We start from the raw sequence: 8,976 nt of genomic DNA, 5'->3' as shown, positions 1-8,976 counted from the left end.
TAGGGTGAAAGTGTAATGCCGCGATTTTAAAAGGCGCTGTCAGATAAAGAGTTGATGTGCATGGTAGGAGAGAAAGGGAGGGAGGGGGGAGTATGTTGATCTCAGTATGGAGGGAGGGTTGAGTGGGTGTAGAGGGGGAAAAAATTGGGCAGCGGCTTGGGTGACAACGTTGTAAATTTTAGTTATCTGAAATGGGACTCATCAATATTGAGGCCAGAGAGGGTTTGATGTGAGCCCAGGTTCCACATCCACTTCACCTAGATTCTCTTAGATGGAGATTTTCTTTTGTAGGTTTTTTTAAACAATCTCTATACCCTGAAGCTGCATGTCAGTGGTTCCGTTGTGACCAGGGCTATTGAAATGTTGGCCGACTGGGGTGCATGAGTGGTTTTGTACTGAGTACCTGTGATTGTTAAATCTGGTCATAAGAGTGGTGGTGGTTTGTCCTACATATTGGGCAGATCATATGGTGCGTGTTATTAAGTAATCATTATCATCATCATAACCATCATCATCATCATCATCATCATTACCGACTAAACAATTCCCCTTTTTCTTGTTTCATTTTTCTCGAAAACATAACAAAATGCATCATGTCATCATGTCAATACATTTTTACGTAACCTACAAAAATAGGCATCAAAATCAGGACACGGGACAAACATAAAAAGGAAACAAACCATTCCCTTCTGGGGTCCAAACTGGGGCTGATCTCAGACTCAGGACTGCTGAAAGGCGAATTCGACAAGATTTTTTTTCTTTAAAAAAAGGGGTGGGTGGGCGGTGTAAGAAAGGTTTTTTGTAGTTGTTGGGTTTTTTTGTGGTTTTTTTTAGCTTTCTTTTTGATGCTGATTTTGTGCAAGGGTAAACTAGGCTAAACGAAATATTATGTAAGTAAGACCGAGTGCCATGGTAAAACCAACACACGAGTCGCCACCACTCGGAGTACGAACGACGTTTCTGTCACAAGTTCACCTAAATGTCCATTGTTACTTTGTTACAGATTAGGGAAACAAAACAGTGACCAGTCACCTCACACACGATTTGTGCATGAGTTGTGAGCGGGGCTTATAAGTTATGACGGATCACGCGCTTCCCTCACCGGCAGTTGAAAATTTATTGTTAAGCCTACCCATAGGTCAACTTGGGTAAACAGTCATTGGAGGGACTAACAATACCGACAGGTGAATGAATGAATAACGACGTCCCTTCCACAGTGTGAGCGGCCGATTCAAAATTTTTGATAAAGCGTCGGGCGATGAGTGACCACGCCTGGCTGTCTGAGGCAGGTACATTTGACCGAGGGTTGATAAAATAAGGTGGTCGCGGCCTCGTTGGACAGGTGACCGTTTTACACAGTTAAATTATATAATATATAGAAAAAACGCAAGGGAGGAAATGGAAAGTGGCCGTTTGTACAGGTGGCTGAATTATACAGGTGGCCGTCATGGCAGGTCCGACTATATATACATACATACATACATACATACATACATACATACATACATACATATATATATATATATATATATATATATATATATGCACTTCCCAGTCATGCAGCATACCAATGTAAAGCTAAATAAATCCTGCATCATCGAACACATTTATATTTCACTTATCTTAAGACTCGCCTGAGTTATGGTCACTCAAAAAAACAAACAACAACAACTAAAGTCGGGCTTGGCAAAATTGTGTGAAATCAAAGAAACGTAAAAGCGTGTTCGCGCGTGTATGTAGGTGCATCAGCATTAGTGGATTGAAAATTTATTGAATATCAAATGGATCGAGAATATTGTTATCGTGAAATAAACAGCATCTTCGGATGATATTTTCACACATAGTATCTACGTACACGGTAACCGGGTGCTTAGTTTCGGGGGCCCCTTGAGCAAGGTGCACGGTAAATGCTTCGCTCCCTTCATGACCTTAACTTCTTTCATTTTCCCCCCGCTTCCTGTTGTATTTTTTTTTGTATCCAGATTCACGTAAAACTGTGAAGCCAAAGAATGGAACAGACCCGTCTTGTTTCCTCATAGACAACTGTGAACCCAAATAATGCAACACACTCAAGGCACCCCCCCCCCTTAAAACGCGCCCAACCTGTTCTTTTTTTCTTCTTATTCCTTTATCCTCAATTAGTACATGTATCACGGAACGCACTTTAAGCCCACCCACCCCCTTCCCCCGGTCATCCTACACTGGTTAAGTCCCGAAAAGCACCTCGACCAACGCGACTAGTGTGAATTAACCTTGTTGACCTCGACAACTGATGGTCCCCGCGCTACTCACACGTAGGAGGTTATGTCACGTGATGCGAACGAGCGTTTGAAAGTTTCACTGACAGGTCTTGATGACGGGCCCTAGTAACCAGAACTCGGACAAAGCTTTCTTTTAAAGCAACGGAAGAACAACGAAAAGATTGTTTTTAGGCCTATGTCATAATTGTTACAGTAATCAATCCATCGCTGGAGAATTCTGGGTAACAAAAGAGAAAGAAGTTAAGGTCATGAAGGGAGCGAAGCATCATTTGGCATTTACCGTGCACTTAGCTCAATGGGCCCCCGAAACTAAGCACCCGGTTACCGTATACGTAGATATATGCACTGAGACTACGTGCCCGGTTACCGTGTGCGATTTTCAAACATAATGGAAAACAGAACAGTCACAAATACCATGCAAAAGCTGAACTATGACACAGCAGAGATGAAGACAAATGATTTTGCTCCCAATTTAGACCCTTTGTGTGGAACTCTCTATGACATTGAGGAATGAAATGACAGATAATCATGGCAGAAATATAACACAGTGCTTACCCAAAGGGTTGGTGCCTACACAAAACCAATGGCTCCTAAACAAAACATTATTAGTGAGCACATTTATTAAGGCTAAGTCCAAGTTTTGCGTGGTATTGTGACTGCTCTGTTTGCCGATCTGATTGCGACTATCGTAATTTATATATTGTTTATAGCAGAAACAAAGTTCTCAATCTATGTAACGTGCAATGTATGCCCATTCTATGAATACTGATCCTCCTCAACACACACGCGAAGACAAATTAAACTTTACGTTTGTTTGATTTAGCACAATGTTATTGTAAAACCTGATACACTGTATTTTAAGGTCAAGTTTGAGTGACTTTGTCTCGGGTGACACTTAACATATATTAAATATTAATGTGTCAGATGATGGAACATAAATCTAGATGACATCACTTAGATATGAGGGAGCTTTGTTATTGGCACATTTATGACATATTATTGCAATGTTATATGTCATTTTAGCTGACACGGGAAGCCAATGCAACGTTCTTGCTTATTTACTTACTACCCATTACGCCGTCTGGCGTTTAGGGCAGTAACAAAGGATCTCCAGCTCTGTCTGTTTTGGGTCATCTTGGTCAGCGTTCCCCAAGAATGATTCCAGGACTTCATTTCAGACTCTACTGTGCGTCTCCAGGTCACTTTGAGTCTGCCCCTTTTGCGACGTCCTTCGGGTGTCCAGTGGAGGGCGGTCTTCACAATAGAGTCTGGTTCTCTTCTCAGAACATGTCCAATCCATCTTCACCTTCTCCTTTTTATTATGGTTGTCATGTCCTCTTGCCTACATTTACGTAACAGATCTGCGTTGGATATCTTGTCGGGCCTGAAGATTCTGAGGATTTGGCGTGATCTGGTTGTATGAAAGGAAGATAGCTTGGCACAGTCATAATCAGTCATCCTCCAGCATTCAGCTCCATATAGGAGTGTGGATAGTACACAGCTGTTATACAGCTTTAACTTGGTTTGTAAACTAAACTGTCCTGACTTCCAGATGTTGATCATGCTTCTATGTACAGATCTTGCCTTGTCGAGTCTGTTCATGATGTCTTCCTTTGCGCCGCCGTCAGTTTTGATTATGCTGCCTGGGTAGGTAAATGTGTCTGTTATAGGCAGGTCTGTGTTGTTCACTCTAATCAGCGTTGGGGAGCCTACATTCAGTGTCATCACTTCTGTCTTCTTCTAGCTTATTCTTAACCCAATCTGGCTTCCGTATTTGTGGAGTCGGTTTGTTTTTTCCTGCATGTGCTGGTTGGTATGGGAGAGTAGTGCGAGGTCGTCGGCAAAGTCAAGATCCTCCAGGGTGGAGAAGAGGGTCCACCTTATGCCTCTTGATGTATCCTCAGTTGTTTTCCTCATGACCCAGTCAATGGCCAGGTTGAACAGAATTGCTGACATGTTACATCCTTGTCTAGCTCCTGTCTTTACCTCAAAAGCAGTCGTACTGTTTCCAACAACGCACTTGAAGTTTTAGTAGAAGCTCTTGATGACCTCCACTATCCTGCAAGGTATTCCATAAGATCGTAGAATGTACCAAAGACTTTCTCTATGCACACTATTCTTAACGTGGAAGTAAATTGATTCCTCTTCATTTTCTTTAGTACAAGCCTGGAGTACATATAAGTGCTTGAAACACAAGTTGAATGCGTTCACAGCAGTTCATAGCACGGCCTAGTTTTGTTCAATGGTTTATGCTAAAAAGTGTGTGATAAAAATGCCAGTCTTAAAAATAAACGTTTACATTCTATTAAATAATAATATGTACATTTTTGGTAAAGTCCAATGTGGCCTTTTTAAAATCAAGAATTCTATTGGGATCAACGTCCAACGACGGAAAACAAATTCTTTCAATTTTGGACCTTTAATCTTTTTTTAAAAAGATTTCCTTTGGGTCTCTCCAAAGTCCGGACATTATGTTATGGTGGAAGCTGTCCTACAGGAAAATGAAAGACCCTGCCACACAGAATGGAGTTTCATCTCCCTGTAGGAGGTACCTATGGGTCAGGGAGGTATGCCCGATGCACAATCCGATGCACAATCGAGTAAGAACAACTTCGTCTCTTCTGGAGAGGCCCGTGGTTTTCGTGGGCCTAGTTTGGGCAAGACATTGTGGAGATTATTGTTTAATAGTTTACTTCAATTTATATTTCTTCCACAGACTAGAGGTGTGTGGGAGGGTGATCTTCGTTGATCCCAATGGTTCCTTCGCCACGAGATCAACCTACTGGTTTCCTCGGATGCCCACATTGCTAGGTAGCCACGCGAACACGATACTCTTTCAAGTTTCAGTTTAGACTAAGGAGTGTAGTCTCAGTTGCAACTTTACTACTTTCGGGTGTACGATTGGGGAAGTTGTGAGGGAGGTGATGGAAGATAGGTAATCAGACAGAATAAGAAAACATGTTTTGGGAGAATTTTCAACGGAGTCCAAAATCATGGCAATGGCTTCCTTTGTAAAAAATTGAGGCTTCGGTATGGAGACTCCTCTGGTGAGTATCATTAGTGGGCGGTACTCACAGCCGGGTCCGATTTTGGGCAATCTGTAAAGATTTGCTCTGCATTAGGGTAAATATATACCTTTTGTATATATATACAGATATAGACAGGCAGACTGATATGAAAGACAGACACGCGCGCGCGAGAGAGAGAGAGAGAGAGAGAGAGAGAGAGAGAGAGAGAGAGAGAGAGAGGGGGGGGGGGGAGAGAAAGAGAGAGAAAGAGATAGAGAGAGGGGGGGAGGAAACTTATCTTTCCCTCAACTAAGAAGAAGACACTCAAGTCACAAACCTATCTCCTCGTGACTAGTCATCTTTTCCAGCAATTAGCAAAAAACAAAACGCACGATACTTTCATAGGGACGTAAGTAATATCAAAACAAAACAAAACAATTACAAATTAAAACTAAAACCAGAACCATTTGGGCTCTGTTTCGAGTGTCAAGAGAACTCCGTGTCCCCGAGGAGACATGTTGATGCATACATTGACGAGCAGCTGCCTTCACATTAATTCAAGATTGCTCACAGACAGAAGAGATTTATAGCGCTGTCAAAAATTCTTGGCGCTACTTCTCCTAAAATATTATCTCTTTAACGGGTGAATCAAGGGCATCGTACTTTGCACGGTAGTTTGTATCAATTTGTCTTAACTTAATCATATTGTCCACAACAATTGAGGCTAGATTAATAAATCTTTCTTTGTAATATAAAATACTATAAATCTCCGTCACGCAGAATATGGGATTGTTCACAGCACTTCCCGCATCTCACACAATATTATTATTTTGCACATGCGAAATACCTACGTCACAGTTCACCAATGGCACTTTTTAGTGGTAAAACTTGTAACAAGAAATAGGCTATAGTGAACACATTTTTTTTGCAGTCAAGGTTCTCAAAACATGCGTTCAATAAGCATAGTGTTTCGATTATTTAAAAAATGACGGACTTACTTTTAAAAGCGAGTTGCGTTAGTTATAAATCTTTTAAAATTTGTAGAAACCATGAACTTGGATTTTGTATTAGTATTTATTAATTTTTTTTTCTAAAATACAGCTAACAGGTGTTTACCAAAATATTGATCTGATATGACAAATTGATACAGGTCATATTATGCAGATGCTTGAGAGTCTATGTTCGACAATAATTGAGGAAATGTTTGACAATAAGTAGCGCCACGAATGTTTCGACTGCACTATAGAAAACAGTTCTCAAGCTCAAGGAAATACTCTTGCTCTGTGTGTGTGTGTGTGTGTGTGTGCGTGTGTGTGTGTGTGTGTGTGTGTGTGTGTGTGTGTGTGTGTGCATGTGCGTGTGTGTTTTACCTCTACTGAACAGGTTGTCAATATTTTCTCTACATTAGAATTACAAAGTTATATCTGCTCAATACCTAATTTTTGAGAAATATGACGTCAAAAGTTTTGAGTTTCACAATATGCCAAGCTTTTTTCAACGTAATTCTTTGAATATCTTCACAATGACCCAGACTATTCTTAAGATTTTGATAGCGCAGATAGAGCATTTACTTTAATCTGACCCCATGGTCTTAGTTCCTCAAAACGGCCAAACATGTCAGATACAACTTTGTAATTCAGAGGTAGCTAAAAGTGGGATATCCCCCCCCCCCACACACACACACAAGGCAAGGTTTTGAGGGACTCATGGAAGAAGCCATATAATTATTGGTAACGCTTACAGAAATTTCCAGAATATATTGGGGCTTCAGTTTAAATAGAATACTGAGCACACTTACAACTCTTATATCCAAAATACCCTTATTTAGTGTGACAATTGTAACGTTTTTCGAACGAAATCATTAGTATGTTCATAGTGCACGGCCAGGATCTGCGCATATCTGTATTTTGCAAAGTCTTTTTTTTAAAGATCTTTATAGGATTGGAAATTTATGATCCAAGATGTATATCCGTGCACATGCTTTATAAAGTCATATTTTATTATTTTATTGTCTGTGTATATTATCTGTACATTAAAAAACCATATCACATGATCTTTATCTCTGCATATACGTCCACTACAAAGTCCTTTGTCATAATCACTGTATATTCGCACATTACAAGGTAATATCCCAAGATCTTTAACGCTATATATACGTACATTTAAAGGTCATATTCTTATATTTTTATATCGGTGTGACTGTATAGTAGAGTCATATTTGGTTGTCCTCACTTCTTTCCTGCAGATCCCTGTGTTAGAAAAAAACACACGAAAAAAAGGCTTTTTTCCGAGGAAGCTCATGTGCTTTAAACCTGATAATTCTTTAATGTCCACATTTTATCATTCAACCAATATCTATGTGCCAGCACGGGCCAGGAGTAGAAGACATCAAGGTAAATTAAAACTGAATAGATTAAGACGACAGGTATGCAACATTTCAACTCTTTCATTTCTTTATATTTGTGAATTATACAATTTTGCTTGCACTGGAAGAATCAATTTAATCTTTTTCGACAACCAGTATTTTTTTGTTCCCTCATGCTCATACTGGAACATCAATAAGCAGGAAAGGCCCATTGTGTGCTTCTGCTGTGTCACCTATAAAGAATGAAAAGGTAATTGCTGCCACCATCCATTAAATTCCTTGCCTATATTATCTTGTAACTTGATATTTTTTATTACCTTTAAAACTTATTCTATCAGAGTAGCATTGGAATAGAATTGGTTCTATTCCCAGGATGGAGAAAACTATTTACGTACCCTTACATGCATTTTATTGCGTGTATTCCTGCCTGACTGCCTGAATTCACACCGTCAGCAAAACTGGAGCAACATGGAATATCTCCTAAAATAGGGGGCTCTCGTGGCCTAGAGGTTAAGGTGTTGGCCTCTCATTCAAAGGTCCCGGGTTCGAATCCGGGTAGCGACCAAAAAATTTTCTTCTCTAAAATTGTCTCCTTTCACCTCCTTTCCTGCTCTCTAGCAATGTTCTGTTGTCTGCTTTCATTTCCACTTTCTGCCCCCCACCCCCTCACCTCCTTTGCCCCCTCCTCTGGGCTCCTGACTCTTTCTGCAGCCTTTCTAATGTTACTCCTTGGCTCCTCCTTACTACTGTCTTTCTGCCACACCCCTGATCTTCTGGTAGGAAAGATCTACACCTAGCCTTCTCGGACAAGGGCGAAAAATCTCGGAGGGCCCGTGTGCAAGTTGCGCACGTTAAAGATCTCTTGGTGGTCTAAAATCGATAAGAGTAGGCTTCGGCCGCCACCCGGGCAAAATTCAAAATTTCCTACTAACTGAAAATATTAGGAGTGTCCCGCGCGCTCATATGACCTATGCAGTTGCGAGCGCCGTAAAACACTTTACAAAAACAATAATATGCAATAAATCCCCTTCGGTGCCAGTTTGTCCACACCATGGAGTAGCTACCGATATTTACGGCGCTGAAGTTACTGTCTGGTAGTATCGATATTCATAACCCTTGCTTTACTCTGACCAATGATTGTACATAACAAGATGATCCACTTCACTCTTTGAGCCAATTAAAAAAGTGTCCTCAAAATTCGGTGGCGCCCTCTTCGCAAATGCGCACCCTTTGCGAACAGAGTTACCCTATTTGTGTTTTAAAAAATCGAAGTGACACTAACAAGTACCATCTTTGCTCTGACATAACCTATGTGTTCTATCGTTTATCAACTATCTTTCTA

This window comes from Aplysia californica, unplaced genomic scaffold (genome assembly GCF_000002075.1).
Source record: "Aplysia californica isolate F4 #8 unplaced genomic scaffold, AplCal3.0 scaffold00061, whole genome shotgun sequence".
In the NCBI taxonomy this organism is placed as follows: domain Eukaryota; kingdom Metazoa; phylum Mollusca; class Gastropoda; order Aplysiida; family Aplysiidae; genus Aplysia; species Aplysia californica.
This window is presented reverse-complemented; position numbering follows the sequence as displayed.